The following is a 16,429-nucleotide window of genomic DNA, read 5'->3' as shown; positions in this document are numbered from 1 at the left end:
TTGGATAAAGTTATGAGGAGGTCATATGGTTTTGCCCATTTGCCAGAACAGTCACATCAAGTGATGGTCAATGGCAATCTTTTTTACAGCCCCCTAATCAATGTTACACCCTGTCCTAGGCAACTCACCTTTTACTTGGTTCCATAAGTCTGAATTCTTTATTGTGGGCAACAGGCCAGCATTTTTATAACAAATGGGAAAGAGCCTAGTGAGTGACGCTGTCTAATACATATGTAGAGCCTTCTTTAGCAACCTCATGCTGGCTAAAGTGCAGCAGAATCCAAAGCTTTTAGATACATTTTCACAGTGGGATCTTTTGTTTATTGGGATTGAGTGCTGCTCAAAACCCTCGTTCAGTGATTTGACATGAACATTCTTCCTTTGTATTGTCAGTCACTAGATCCCGAATAGGCTATCTTTAACACAGCCTGGGCTAAATTTACAAAAAAGCGTGTTCAGGTGCCCGGATAGGAGCTTATTCCCGGATGCATCCCCAGATGGGTGCTTATGGGATTTTTGGAAGGGGAGGTGGCTGGAGGCACACGGAGCACGTGTGTGCTAAAGGCAGGCATGCTCAAAATGGCTGGTCTGTGGACATGGTCTTGGAGATGAGCAAGCCTGAAACTGATGTTATGTGTGCTGAAGAGCCACTTGTGCTCACACGGCCAACTATTGGTGAGACTTGTGCAAGCCAGGAGGCGCAGTTTGAAATGGTTCTCCATTCAGTCCTCCACTGACTGTAGTTAAAAGAGTCAGCAGCTAAGGCATAATGGTACATAAAATGCTTATTTAATTATGTTGTCTCGTTATGGTGTCCAGATAACTGACTCCACCATCACGTAAGTTTCAATTCATCCCTCAATCTGGTGCAAGGCATCTGAGAAGCAGAGTTTCTGTATGGTCAATGAGAAGAAAAATGTCATATAGGGACCATTGTGTTAATACTCATGATTAGCGAGTGATGCTGAGGACTAGGCAAACTCACCACTCCTCATTCTTTGAGTGGGCTATTATTGTTCTGGAGCATGTTTTGGAATTTGGTAGGCTCCATGAGCCTCTCAGGCTGAATTATCACCCTATATTCTTCCTCATATTATCTGGATGAGGGGGGAATCACTACCCGGAGGAGGTGATGGTCTGTCCAAGACTGTGTCTGGATTATAATGTCTTCTACGCCAATACAAAAGACTATGTTTCAACATAGTCTGAAGACTAGGTCTAATGATGATGATTTGGGCTGGATTGGAAATGACCTCTGAAAGGCCTAAGAAGTTGAGAGAAGAAATGAGGTATGGGGGTTTTTGCATCCTAGGCTTTTTCAATCTGAACATTGAAGTCCATTTCCCTAAAATAACACTGAATATATTGATGGTACTGGTCAAATATTGCAAGCTTTTACTACTGGCTAACTTAATTAAATGTAGAATAGTTCCAGAGGGGTAGCCATGTTAGTCTGTATACAGCAAAAACAACGAGAGTTCTGTGGCACTTTAAAGACTAACAAATGTAATATTTGTAGGCATAAGCTTTCGAGAGACTTCAGCATCTGCATCTGAAGAAGAGAGCTGAAGTCTCTTGAAAGCTTATGCCTACAAATATTAAATTTGTTAGTCTTTAAAGTGCCACAGAACTCTCGTTGTTTTAATTAAATGTAGCAATGCCTATATGGCGAATTACTGTGCAACAAGCTGGTATGCTCCACATTCACATCCTGGCTTTCCACACAGGGACTCACAGGGTAGACCAGCACTCACTGCCTTTGAGGCCCATGACCTAAAGCCTACCCATGTCCTACTGAATAACTTAAACAGCTTCACGCTCATCTTGCTGGCTATTGTGAATCCCATTCTTAGGTGCCTAACTCTCCCCATGCCTTGTAAAGGGAACCTGGGCTCCTAACTCAGGGCTGTGGATTTTACTATGCAGCAAAATGCCTAAAAGTTCGATGCTGTAACACCAAGGCCACGTCCTCTTTGTGGATCTGGCTCTCGAACCTGTTATGAGATAAACTCCTAGTGTTAGCATTTTAAAACTTGTGACATTAGCAAGCTTGCACTGTCACTTCAAAGAAGTGGTAAGTCACCTTTAGCTAAGATTAAAAATATGATGCACGTAATTCTGTAGTCTAGTCCGTGCATGGACCAAACACCTGAAACGTCCAGACTACAATTTATACTTGCATTGTCAGATAAATACACCTGCAGCCCTGTTTCTCTGAAGCAACAGTGACATCTTGTGGAAAATTAAGTTAATTTCTACTTTTTCGTGCTTTAAACAATTTCTCAGTATATATTTAATATCCATTTAGTCAGTGCTACTTTTCAAACAGGTTATCAAAACTCAAGCTTAATTCACATAGAGTGAGACTGATTTTTTGTCTTCTTTCATTTCATTCAGATCTAGATTTGAAATCAACTTGAAGGGTAATATGTTTTAGGAGACATTTAGTTCAACAGTCATTTTGGGATAATTAAAGTGTCTTCTAATCACAAGAAATCCAAATCAGCAGATTCATGCTTTTGGATTGCTGATTAAATTATTCCGGTAACTTTACTCTCAGGAGTTGGTAGGTCACTTTCCTTAATGGATACTGAAGGATCTTTTGGTGAAGTTTAATATAATATGGCCCCTAGTGCTTTCCTCCAGTTGTGTTTAAGGAAGGGACACCAAGTGGGTTAAAAATAGCATAGCAGGGAGCAGCAGCTCTGCAGTTTGCTCCTTGTATCCTCATGGAAGCTGCTTTTCTGACCTACTGTGAAGCTTTTGCTCCATGGTTTGAGAAAGGACATGTCAGTAGATAGTACTGAATACTCATATTATACTCACACCACTGTGCACTTGCACGTGCCCTCTCCCCTCCCAGGTTAGTATTAATTACTCGTTGTGTCTTCGTCTTGCTGTGCTGCGATACACTCCTACCATGTCACAGTTTGAATACATATCACTGTCATGGATGTGTCTGAATGAGAACTCCTTCCCCCCCCAACCCAGTGATGGATGATGCCCAAGATAAGGGTGGCACTGCAAACAATGATTGGCACATGCACTCAAACCACACACAGCAGTGGATCATATTGTCAAAAAAATCTGGGAAGCTGAGGTCAGAGAAGTGTTTCTGTGGGGAATAAGGGACGTTAATGAGGAAGTGGGAAGCAATCTCTTCCCTCTCTTTCCTTCTGGGAACCGTCTTTGCTCACACACTGGGCATTGCTCTCCAGCATAGCTGAGGTTCTGGTCCAATCAATTTCCCACAGATATGCCCCTATAAAAGAGCAGTACATGTCAATAGAATTATCCTGATTTATGTGGCAGCAAATCACTAGTTCCGAACACTGCAAACAGGAGAATTTTGAATCCAGGTCTGGATATAGGGCCAACCTTTGCAGCTCAGAGTCATCTCTACTATCTTTTATGGAAGATGGTTACTCTAAACAGATTGAGGGGGATACTGAATTGGTCCCTGAGAGGTGGTGGGAGAATCGAGAAATTCCTCACTCTCTCTCCTAGCTACTGCTTGGCTCTAGCATGCATTGTGCATTTGCCACAAGATATATTGTGTAATATATGTATTGTGCAATATATTTCACAGCTATACTGGATACATAAGACTATTTGCTGTTTTGAAGCAGCTCCTTTACAGATCTAACTAGTGCCAGTTGTATCTTCCACTTTTTAATCTGTTCTGTTTTGGACATAGATACAATTTTAATGGCTTTGAATAAATTTCTGGGCACTGAACTGTCAAAAACTTGCAAGTTTATATCGCTCATACTAGCATAGCCACATGAGCAGACATATACTTTTATTTAACTGGTTGCCTTCTGTTTACAACCAGCAGAGGGCATGTCAGGACTGATTTATGTAAATACACACAAATACAAAATTAAAAGCAAGACTAACATTTCCATAAAAAATAGTAATTTGCTGGCATTGAAGGAATCTTTATGAATTACATTTTATAAATTTAAAAAAATACTTGAGCATAAAGTTTTAAAACATAAAATTTAAACAGCTGATCCCTTATCTCTAAGCAAAATGCCATGTGCAACATTTACTCTAGTCACAGCTACCTTTCCAAAACTGGCATTTGTTTATTGTGCATATTCAGAAACATCATGAAAATGATGTTTATGTATCCAAATGGGTATGTACTTTAACATCTGAGGCATAACACCTTTAAAAACCAAAAACAACTATTGCATTGCTAAATGAGAACAGAAAATACCATGTCGGTCTATGCGAATGATTGTTTTATGTGCACTATATAATGAGTGAAAGGCCTATTTCAACATCATTAACTATGTAAGTGCATGTCACATACTTACATGTTATGACTACTTATTCATCAGCGTATTTCTGCCTAGTGTTTTACCATCATAAAAAGGACGAGTAAGATCCTCAGCCATTGTAAAGCTACACAGTTCTTTAATGGAGCGATGGACATTTACACCAGCTGAGGATCTGGCCAAGTGTGGATCTGTGCCATGAACAGTGTGTAGTCTAAACTGGAACAATATAATAGTCAATATAATTTGAATAAATAATAATTCACATCAAACTGGGCATGTAAAAATAAAGAAGTGATGAAAGATGGAAAGCTTTGTGGAAGTGGATTCTAAAGAGGACTGTGAAGGCACAATTGAAGGATGCTGAGCATAAGAATTAGGAGGCTGTTTCAGACCTAGAGGGATGCATTCATAGGGGAGAAGCCAAGAGTGAGAGATGCCAACGTGGAGGCTTGGTCTGCACTAAGAATTTATGTTGGTTTAACTATGGCATTCAAAGGTGTAGAAAAATCCACATCCTTGAGTGCATATATAAATGAGGTCTGAGTGGTACTCCCCCTCCTCAGCAGCTGAAAGGGGGGCACTTTATTTGCATGGGCTTCGTATTTGTATGAGTACAATTAAGTACTCAGCATATTGCATAAGCACACTAGGTGCTGAGCATGATGGGAAATGGTCAATATGTCTGGTATTGTGTTACAAATCACTTTTGTGTTAACTGCAGCGGTAATGAAATTGTATGAACAAATGGCAGCAGATCTGTTCTGATGAAAAATTCACTCTCATCTAAACAGAGTCCCACAAGGGTGGCGGATGGATGTTTTAGCATTGTAAGAGCAGACGGGAGGGGGTGAGATGTCTCCTGTTGAGATTGCACTAGCCCTGGCAAAGGGCTACCCTCAGGCATGGATTGACTATCTTCTCCCACTGTTAAAAGGTAGAATTAATTATTCCTCTTGGAGTCTTTTGTTCTGCTAAAAGCAGGGACACAGCTCCTGTGTCAGCAGAAGGTTTTCCCATGAGCTGAAAGCTGAAATTCACTAAGAGTTGAAATAACTAGAGGAACTGGGAAACCTTGACTGACCACCAGGAGCGGGAGCCAGGAGACGGCAGGATCCTGCAGACGACGGGAGCCAGTAGCAGGGACTCAGCGAGGTGCAGAGGTGGCAGGAGGCAGCAGCAGAGAGGACCTGGTCAAGCCCATGTCTGGCAGGAGCCTGCCAAAGGGGACTGGCTGAGCCCCCAACCGAGAGGTGGACACTGCAACTATGACAGTCAGTACAGGGGAAAGCAAGAAGGGAGAGGCCAAGGACACGCCCCCGTACTCTGGGGTGGGTTTGGCTCATTGAGTTCATGAATTCTGTTTGTGCTGGTTCCAAAACCAGGGCTGTGTTACTTCCTTCCTTTTTGTTAAAAGGTTTACTTTCTACACTCAGACTCTGTGCTTGTGAGAGGAGAAGTATTGCCTTTTGGGGGTGCCCAGGGGATAGTGTGTGATTTCCCAGGTGACTGGATGGGGGCTCGAGCCGATTTGGTGTTGTATCATTGACAGGAACCCGTAGAGAAGCTCTCCTGTCGCCATAGGTAGCATCTTCACTGAAGCACTACAGCAGCGCAGCTGCACCAAAGCGGCTGCACCACTGCAGTGTCATAAGTGCACGCTTGCTTGAAGAGAGGAGAGAGAGGAGAAAATGGGAGCAGAGATGTTAAACAGGGGCAAGGTTGTATAGAGCCCTGAAAATGAAAATGAGACATTTGAACTAGGTATTGAAAAGACAGTGCAAGGATTTCAGGAGGAAGATGAGGTGCTCAGGCCAGTAAGAGGAAGCTTCTGTTAGACTGAAGGGAACAGAGACTTGAGGTGTGGGCCACGGATCACAAGGTTGCTGGAGCAGTAGTCAAGACAATGGATAATCAAGGTACGATGTTTAAATAATAGCTAATTACACATCCTCTGATTGTAATGCTTTGTTCTCCATTTCCTACTTTTCCACTGGCAAAAGTGAGGTCAAGTGCTAAAAATCTGGCCTTAAAGGCCTGGTGTTTAAAAATGTGCACGCACAACAGCACTCAGTTACACAAAGTGGGTATTTGAACATGCACATCTTGATTTGAACATACGGTTGTGCTAGTTGTGCTTGTAAACCAGCACACTTTCAGTTTTGAAACTCAAGCCCTAAAGATCTTTTCCATCAAAGAAGCTTGCTGTCACATGGTGGGGCTGCCCCCCCCCCCTTCCGTCCCCCAGAGAGCTGGGCTTTGCCCCATCTGTGCCGATCTGTTGATCTTGTCACACTTGTCCTGGTGTCCTGAGCAAAACTTGTGCCTGATATTATAATCAAGGGCTTGTCTATGCACACTACAAAGGTATGAATGCTAATGTGCACCAATGAGTTGGGCACTAACGGCCCATATAGACCCTGCTGGAACACACAAAAGGTCCATTAGTGCACATTAACATGGAGCTGTAACACATTAATGCATAATAGGGAACTATTAGTGCACACCAGCAGGATCTACATGAGTCTGTTAGTGCACAAAATATTGATGTGCTTTAGAATTCACACCTGTGTAGCGCACACACAAGCCCCAGCTTTTTCACCAGGCAGCTATCTTCCCCTGCTCAGGAGACTGCTTTTCAGTGGTGTTACATGTTTGGAATTGTTCATGACTTAAAGCACCATGAATGTATTGCAGTAAGTATAATTTCCACAAGTGGTTTTGTAACATAAAAATATGGTTTGGGGGTTTGGGTTTTTTTAAATAGCATTAGAGCTAGATGCAATCTTCCTAATGTCAATAAAATTTTTATAAAACAGGAGAAAATATTTTGAATATATACCCCTCTGGTAAGTTAAACCACCATTTAAAAAAACAAATAAACAAAAAAAGCCCATGGGGAGAGGAAAGAAGCAAGAACCAGGTGTGACATTACTAGCCCCAAGACTTAATGCATACCTGGAAGGCATTCAGATACCAGAACAATGGATATGATCTAAGAACCTAAAGAAAGTAGAAAACAGTTTGTGACACTGCTGAATTTGACCCTTAAGTCATAGTATAATTTTCCAAACTACAAATCCTATAGACATTTTACATATTCCAAAATGACTTAGCATCAAGAACCTGAATAACTGGTTCTCATGTAAAACTATCTTTAAATAATATTACATTTGGCAAGTTATCTTCCAGCGGGGAATTCCCAGTGAATTGAGTAAGGTGATACTAATCTAATCAAAAGAACACTATGATGACAATGCCAGAGGAGAGTCAAGAAGTGGTTGCTGGTGGGTGACTGATAATCAAGTTTCACTTTCAGAGTAATCTAGCTAATTGTGAAATTTGCCCAGGGTCACCTCTAATTCCACCTAAAAATAGGCAAAATTTTCAAATATAAGTACCTAAAATTAAGCCCCTAAATCCATATTTAGGTGCATATAGTTGAAATTTTCCAAAGCACCTAGAGTGACTTAGGAGCACAAGTCCCAAACTACTCGATGAAGAGCTGCTGACTGAAGTTAATTCCTGGAAAGACTGAGATGATCAAGGGAAAAACAAGGAAGCACTTTGAAGAACTTGACACTGACTTTGGAACAGGTTAGTCTGGTCCTTAGTACTGAATATTTCTAGACTACATAAATAGCTACGTAAATAGCATTGGTGGATTAAAAATGTTCCTATGGCTTAAGGGCCAAAATATGCTTAAATATGAACTTAGGAGCTATACTTTAGGCACCTACTTTTGAAAACTTTTGGCCACTGACAATATCTTGGACCCCTCCCAGTCAGGCTTTAGGACAGGACATAGTACAGAATTAGTGCTGGGGGCATTAATGGGTCTCCTTTTGACCATGGACAAAGGTCATGTGTCCACATTTGCCTCTCCAATGGACTTGATACTGGCAACCATGTAATCCTGCTGTTTCATCTCAGACTGGGGAAGGGGGTGGAGTTAATCGGATTGTTCTGAGATGGCATCAATCATTCATCTAAATCCACACCCAGAGAAATGTGCTGAACACTTATTCTGTCACCTTCAAAATTCTTATCTGTGGAGTCTCACAAGGATTTATCCTCTCCTCTATCCCATCATTCAGCTATGTGAATCCCTTAGGGCAGAATGTGAAACAGCATGATCTAAAATGCCAGCAATAGGCAGATGTGCCTTAGCTGTACACCACTTTCACATCAGAGGCAAGCAGCACCCTCTCCCAGTTACCTAAAGGTCTAAATGAGATGAAGGGCAGCTGGCTGAAAAAGTATTCTGGAAAGATTGAAGTAAGAGGGGGAAGAGAGCAGCAATTTAAAGAACTTGCCACTTATATAAATGCATCTACCCTGAGGGATCTGCCCTCAAATTAAGAAAGTCCACAGACAATGGATCAGCCACTGGCAAAAGAATAGATGGTGCAGCCAGTGCAGGTGCACAGAGCCCATGCAGCCTAGATCAGGGTTTTGCAACTTGTGGGTTGTGACCCAAAGTGGATCACCAGAATGCATCAAAGGGTTGTGGGGCTGGCTGGGCTCAGCTCCCCACTCTGGCTGTCATGACCTGGTGCGCGAGGTCACAGAACCGGTCAGGTTTGGCCCAGCTAGCCCTCCACTAAGTTGAACGGGCGGGCTAGTCAGGCCCAACTTGAGTGAGTGGCATTGTGATCCCATGTGCCAGGTTGTAAGGCCATTCACGCAAACTTGGGCCAGGCCAAACCTTAGTGGCACTGGGACTCCAGAGCTGAGGAAACCCAGCCAGCCCCATAAGACAAGAGCCAGGAGAGAGTGGTTGATGTCACATCCTCCAGTAAGCACCGGCCTAACCATGTACTCCGCAGCTGAGCAGTACCTTGTCTTCCATAATCTTAGTGCTGATCTCCAGTCCCCCCAGAATAGGGCCCTGATGTATTTCCCCACAGCTGGGCAACTCCCTCTCTGTCATATCTCCCATCCTAAACCCAAGCCCATCGGATCTTTCCCCACTGCATCCCCAGCCCCTTCTGCCCTCAACTGCTTCCCCCAACTCTACACTTTACCCCAAGATCCCAAATGCCCCATCCTTTTACGCTCTCTCCCCCCCGCATTGGCTATGTGTGTGGTGCTGCCTATTTTATGGTGAACTATTGGTACACTGTCCCTCTCCTGGACCCCTCTTCCTCAACAGCACCCACATCCCTTTCCCCCTCAATTCCCTTCCCTGTCCCCCACGAATGTCCGGCTCCTTCCTTGCTACATCCCTGGGACCCCCCAATCTCCCCATTTTACCTGGGACCCCCCCTTAGTCCCTGTGGACCATGAGGGCAGGCTGTGTGTTTTTGGGGGGTGGCTTGGCACCCCTTCCCCCTAGTGGCTGGGGGGCGGGGTGTTCTCCAGTTGTTCACATCTAGCTGGAGCATCTTCAGTCTTAGCTCTGTGCCCCACCCCCACCCTCAGGCATTGAAATTTGAAGCAGGGGGCTGACAATAAAAATCTGCACTGGCGCCCATCTTTCTGTTCCTCTGCAACTGTGTTCGCTGGGACTCATCACTGCCTGTGGACACCGAAACACTTGACCATAGTGTCCAATCATTCTTGAGTGCCACACTTTGTTTATGTAACTCTCTGCGGTTAAGTGCTAAGATGCCAAGCTTAAAAAAAAAAACCCCAAAAAGCTGAAATTTGTTCAGTATGGAGCAGCCCATCCCATGAGCAACACAAGCCTCTGAGAACACATCTCCATAGGTCCCACACTCTTCAGTGACTCTCCATGGAATACCAACTCAAATTCAAGGTAACGACTGTCCCTCTTCAGAGTCCTCCATGGGACTGGCCCAAGTTACCCAAGATACCTCTTGACTCCACATAATCATGACTTCCTATAACAGGAGCATTCACTTGGAACAATGAAGCTGTCATTCGGGACAGTCTGGTTGGAAGCATGGGCTAGCCACTTGACTATATACCCAAGCTCCCAGACAGCCTTGTGCAGCCTATGCTGCCATGGCTTCACTGCTCTTGTTTTTCGAGCTCGTTAGTTCAGGTGTGTCTGCAAGTGCTGCAGTCACACCTCTAATTACAATGCAGACATACACTGTGATAGCTACCCGCTCTCAGGGTAAGTGGTATAACTGCAAATGCTAGCAGCCCAACAGGAAGTGGCAGTGGTGGAAAGGTAACAATGAAGAGCAACAGGTCATTGAGCGAAAGAGACGAGGAGAATGTAAAGATGTAGTTCGGTTGTGTGGGGCTAAAGAAGAAGGTGATACTGAGTACATGGATACTGAAGGATTGGAGGGCATTAGGCATTAGGCATTATATTGGGATGATATAGCAGAGGTTAGTCCTGCTTTGAGCAGGGGGTTGGACTAGATGACCTCCTGAGGTCCCTTCCAACTCTAATATTCTATGATTCTATGATTCTATGATTAGTAATGTGTTAGTTGTAAAACAGCTCAGAGCTCTGTAAGGCTAGAAATGATTTAACTGGGACTCCATCTCTTTGTGTGTGTCTGTGAAGGAATAGTTTCATATAGTAAATATAGCCCTGGAATACCAAAGAAATCTGAAATCTTCAAGCACATAAACCAAAAGCAGTAAAAATTTTGCTGGCCAAGCAAATTTTTATATATAATTACCATAGAATATTACAAGTTTCATAGCTGAATCAACAGATTTTAGGATGGAAACCAAAGAAATGTGCGTCTGTGCAGAACTCACTCACTACCATGAATGGCATTAAAAAATATCTACAAAAATATTGGTTAATGAAGTCAGCTAAAAACATGTTATTGCAGATATTTTAGTTATATGATGTGCCTTGATTATTTTAGTTATACGATGTGCCTTGATTATATTATTCCAATCTTTTTATTTTCTATGGTAAAACAAATAAGAACATGCTATTAAAAAAAGAATAATTATTTGGTGTGTTAATCTTTCTTTTGAATATTCTTCTAAATCACTGGTTACTGCTGTACTGGTGTACTGAAATCACCATTTTCTTTGTTGCAAATGCTCTGGGAAGATGTGAATACATATTACAAGAGCTGCATGATATTGTGATAAGCACTATAGCAGTGGTTCCCAACCTGTGGTCCGCAGACCCCCAGTGATCTGCAAGGCTACTATGTGGGGGTCCACAGAAAAGAAAAATAATAACATCCTCACCAAGGAAATGTACAATTTCAAATAAAACTAGTAGCATATGGTGGTCCGTGAAATGTTTGGAGGTTGAAAAGGAGTCTGCACACTTGAAAAGATTGGGAACTGTTGCACTATAGAAATGCCTACAAATAAATGTAAAAGCAACAGGTGTCTTATTGCAGTACTTATTTCTATACTTACTGCAGAAGGTATTTATGTGACAGTTAGAGAAATGTTTTCTTTTTACTGTTAACCACTACAGACACATATAAATTCATAGGATTTGTAACTTATAGTATATGTCAAGAATAATATATCCCTATGTAATAAAGTATGATCAGAATTTTTCAGACATTCTTTACCTCTATAATAAGAATGAAACACTTTAGTTTTAGAATCGCATTATGCATGCAACAGTCCTTTTTATGAAAGAAACATCTCAAAGAATTGATAATAGTTCATAGTATATCACACTATACAAAAACATTCAACCATGTTTAGAAACAGTTCTACTTCCATATAACATTTTTCTATATTTCTCTCCTCCTAGGTTTTTTGATGGAGGACACAGTTTGCTCTCTCTTCATTTAATATCAGTCTTCTGCTAATGACATCATACTTAGTTTCTGTTGAAATTATTATGAACAGATGAGGTGCAAATATCAGAGACTCATGCAATAACATGAAAGATGACCATAAGAATCTTGACATAAAAACAAAACTTTCTAGAAAGAGTTTTACTTGAAACAACAACTCTTTCAACTGATTTTTAAATGCAATCCGTTTGAACGATAGATTGGAGTTTGTCCTCGCTTATACAAGCTTGACATTAGAGTAACACTGACTTCAGTGGAGTCCGGTATAAGGGAGAGCAAGAACACAGCCCCATATCTTATAATTAAATTTGAATTGCCTATTAGAGAGGTTCTCCTTCTAATGAGGACTGGAAACCATTCTGAGTTGTCATCTTTAATTAGCAATCCTTTCAGTCTTTTCACTTTGAAAATCCTCTAGTTTTGTTTCGATGGTTACCATGAATAATCAATTTGCTTACACCAATGCTTTAAGATTCTGGCTTTGTTTTGGGATGCTCAATCTTCACCTCCCAATGCCTTACACTGTCACACACCCTTCTCATATAAACAGTAGTTTTCACAGGCTGTTTCTCTGAACACTCAAAATTGCTGTGAAACCCTTCATCACATAGGTCAAAATTTCAAAAGTAGGCGCCTATAAGTGCCTATTTTTAGGCATAAATATGTACTTAGGATCATAATTATAGGCTCCTATTTTGGGAAATTTTGGCTACCCTGAGCAAGATCTTCATTTTTAAGAAACATATAGATTAAAATTGTCAAATCAATCTGCTGAATACCCAGCCCAGTTCTGCTCCTTTTAGCATGTTGCCATTGTATTAATAAAAATATGAATGTATGCAGAAAATTGTCTTTAAATGCAAAGAAATTGTAGAGTTCATCATCCAACCAAACATGAGTCACTGCAATATTTATCTTTTTCTGAATGTAGTGCTTTTCATTCCCACTAGCAAAGCATTTTGCAAAGAAGGGTATGTGTCACTATCTCTGTTTGACAGGAGTGAAAGCTGAGGCTTAGAGGTAAAGGGATTTGCCCAGTCACTAGAGCTTCAGTCTATCCTTTAAGAGTAACAAAGTCCCATGATAACCTTTTCAGGAATAACTTTGATGATAACTGAATATGTGTATAGCATGTGTCCAACCCTTTTCTCACATACTTATCACAGTCTTTTCACATTTATGAAGAGATTACTCAGATCTTATTCCTCCTTTACTCAGACAAACATCCACTAAAGATAGCAGAAGTTTGGTTGAGTAAGCATTGGATGAAAAGGAAGGATCTAGTTCTGCTACCCTGATTCCTGCTTATAGCACTTGTGTATCTGTTACGTTCAGAGGGGTTCCTCAAATGAGTAAAAAGTACTTGCTAAGCATGACTAAGGATTGCAAATTAGGGCCCTAAATATGGACTTCAGGATTTGACTCCAAATCATCAACCTTACAATTCTTACCCATGCAACAAACCCTCAAAACCTCCATCACAATAGGGGCTGGGTAAAGTCACTTAAGTAAAGAGTGCAGAATTCAGCCATAAGACAGCGAAGACTGTTACAATGCTACATTTTGTACAATGTAGAAAGAATATTTCATTGTAATTAGGCTAATTTTAAAACTCAAATGAGCAGTCATGTTCTTAGATTATCTTACCCAAGGGCCATCTTTTAAATGCCCTTGAGTCAAAATATAATGAAGTTTTTACTAATTAGCATGCATTATTTTCTGTATTCATGTTTTATATAGATACTTATTTCATCCCACTGGTGATCAGTCTGATATGCACTGTTCAGATACTGGCCAATTTGATTATTTTCCAGAGCTAAATACCTCATTTAATTTAAGGAGCTAAGAAAATACCAACAACAGCTGTAAGGCAAAGGATTACCTGAAACATTGGACCCAGTTTAGTGAAAATTAATACTTCCCTCCCTCCATTTCTAAGACAACTGTCATTCAGGAACTGATTCTTTATAGTGTTGCCTGATTATTATTGTAGAACAGCCAGCAAGGTCTCCAGAGTTATGAAACCATATGCTTTTTTCAAGAAACAGATCTAAGAGCCTTATTAAGGCTTCATTTTCTATAGAGAAAAAAATTGAAAAAGGATCTTGATTTTATTTTTCTGTGCAGTACAACCTTCTCTTGAACAGGATGTGTATACATTGACGTTATCTTAATTCCCTTAATAAATATTTTAGGAAACAGTACAGCATTTTCACAGATCAAAGTGTTTGTTAGGATATAATGTTAAATGCATTAAAGGTAAACTGTAAAGCTTTTGTAAGTAGATTTTTTTTAATGATGTAAAGTCGCTAAGAAAGCAAGAGGCAGTAAAAAAAAAAAAGCAAACTAATGATCCAAGATACATTTTTAAGAGTGCCTAAGGGTATGTCTATCCTAAAAATGCTGCCGTGGCACAGTGACACCACTGTAGATGTGTCAGTATAGTCCTGTAGTATAAACACTTACTATAGTGTCAGAAGGAGTTCTTCCAACATTGTAGTAAATCCATGTCTCCAAGAAGCAGAAGCTAGGTTAACAGAAGAATTCTTTCATCAACCCAGCAGCGTGTACAGCAGGGCTTAGGTTGTGTTATCTACATCTCTCAGGGGAGTGAATTTGTCACACCCGAGTGACATCCTAGGCTGACCTAACATTGTAATGTAGAGCAGCTCTTGGTGACTCAGGCATAGAAGCTGTGTGAAAATTTTCAACTAAAACATTTTTGGCAAAAAATGAAGATTTGGCAACACTGAAAGATTTAATCAATTTGTGTTGGTTTTGTCCAGTTATTCATAGGGGAGGAGAGAGGGAGGAACCAAATTCCAAAATAAGCCAAAACATTTCATTTCAACATATGCAAAATAAAACATTTTAATTTGTTTCGGTTTGGAACAATTTTCCATTTGGAAACTTTGTTCTCTTTTACCTTAAAATGCAAAAATGTTTTAAAAATGCTCAAACAAAATTCTTCAGGGCAAATGAAACATTTTGTTTGACCCAAAATTCATTTTTTTGACTTTTCAATTCACCAAAAATGTCAAAATATTTCACTTTTGGTTTGACTCAGATTTTTTTCCTGATTGTTCAGAATTGCCAGCAAATGAAAAAAAATCCATTATTCATATAGCTCTATTCAGGAGTCAAAATTCAATTTTCAAAGTCACTTGGGAACTCTTGAAAATTTTGCTCCTGATCCTGCAATCAAAGCCGCCCAACTTCACCCAAACAAATCCAGTTACAAGACTGAGTCCTGAGTCTCTGTAGCTTATGTAAAATGATTTTGGTGGCCTCCACCAGGTCCCCGTGGACAAATGTCAATTTAACAGAAACCAATACCACAACTGAGATTTAGCAGTGCGATTGTTGGCAATCTCTGCAGAGAAGCTATGTAGGAAGACTCCTGACATTGCTGATATTTCATTTTGGCTTATTAATGCCATATTGATTCCCTTTCTTCATGAGTTTTTCCCACCCTTTTGAGAGTTTGGTGGGAAAACGATTATATAGATTGGCTGGCAACAGGAGACTATTTAGAATTGAGACAGATTGAGACTGTCCGCCCTCAAAGAAGCGTAGCAGCTAGATCATCTGGAGCTGAGAGAATAGTGACAGCCATGCCTGTCTCATTGGTTAGCAATCTAAGGAAAAGAAAAATAGATTTACTTACCGTTCCTGCTGTCTTCGTCATTCCTCCATCCTGTTGTTTCTGATTCCTCCACATGCTCCACTGATCCTCACCTGGTCTCCTCTGCTGTTCAGTGTTCTACACTCTGTGGGGTGAAGGAAATGGTGACATACAGAGACTTTTTCCTTACAGCCTAGGTTTTATGTTTTGGTGGGGGACCTGGGATTTATACCTGTTAATTTCTTAACCCCCAGGCGACTGTTTCCTTTGTTAGCCTTTCCCAATAATTTTACCTATTTGATCATCTTGTGGTAATTCGTTATTAAAAATATGGCTGACTGGTGATCAGATCCAGTAGAGGTCTGGGCCTGTAAGAGAATTCAAGGTGAATTCCAGAATATTTTAACCGTGATTAGAACACCCTTCTCTTTAGTCTGGTTAACAGTTGAGGATTGAATAGGCACAAATACTGAGTCATACTCTCATCCTTAGGCTGAGGCGCAATGGAGTGAAGAATCAAACACTATCACTGAGTACTTTGTTTTTTGTGTCTAAGTGGTAAACTTAAGTTTCCAGGGCATTAAACACAAGCATGCATTTTAAAAAGGAAATGGTTTAAGCAATGGTTATTCTTTATTTTAATTTGTCTTAAATTTTGTGTTGGGGGACAGTATTATCACTTTACTCACCGTGACACACTGCATGCATGTTGGCTTTACTGTGATTAGATCATTTTGATCATTGATTTTTCTATTGGAAAAATCTCGCATAGTTTGGATTTCACTCAAATTAAAGAAATAGGAGATGAA

The sequence above is a fragment of the Emydura macquarii genome, unplaced genomic scaffold (assembly GCF_026122565.2).
Source record: "Emydura macquarii macquarii isolate MOO-44397 ecotype Brisbane River unplaced genomic scaffold, CSIRO-AGI_Emac_v2 contig_318, whole genome shotgun sequence".
In the NCBI taxonomy this organism is placed as follows: Eukaryota; Metazoa; Chordata; order Testudines; family Chelidae; genus Emydura; species Emydura macquarii.
The sequence above is the reverse complement of the archived record's forward strand: the minus strand, read 5'-3'. Positions refer to the sequence as shown.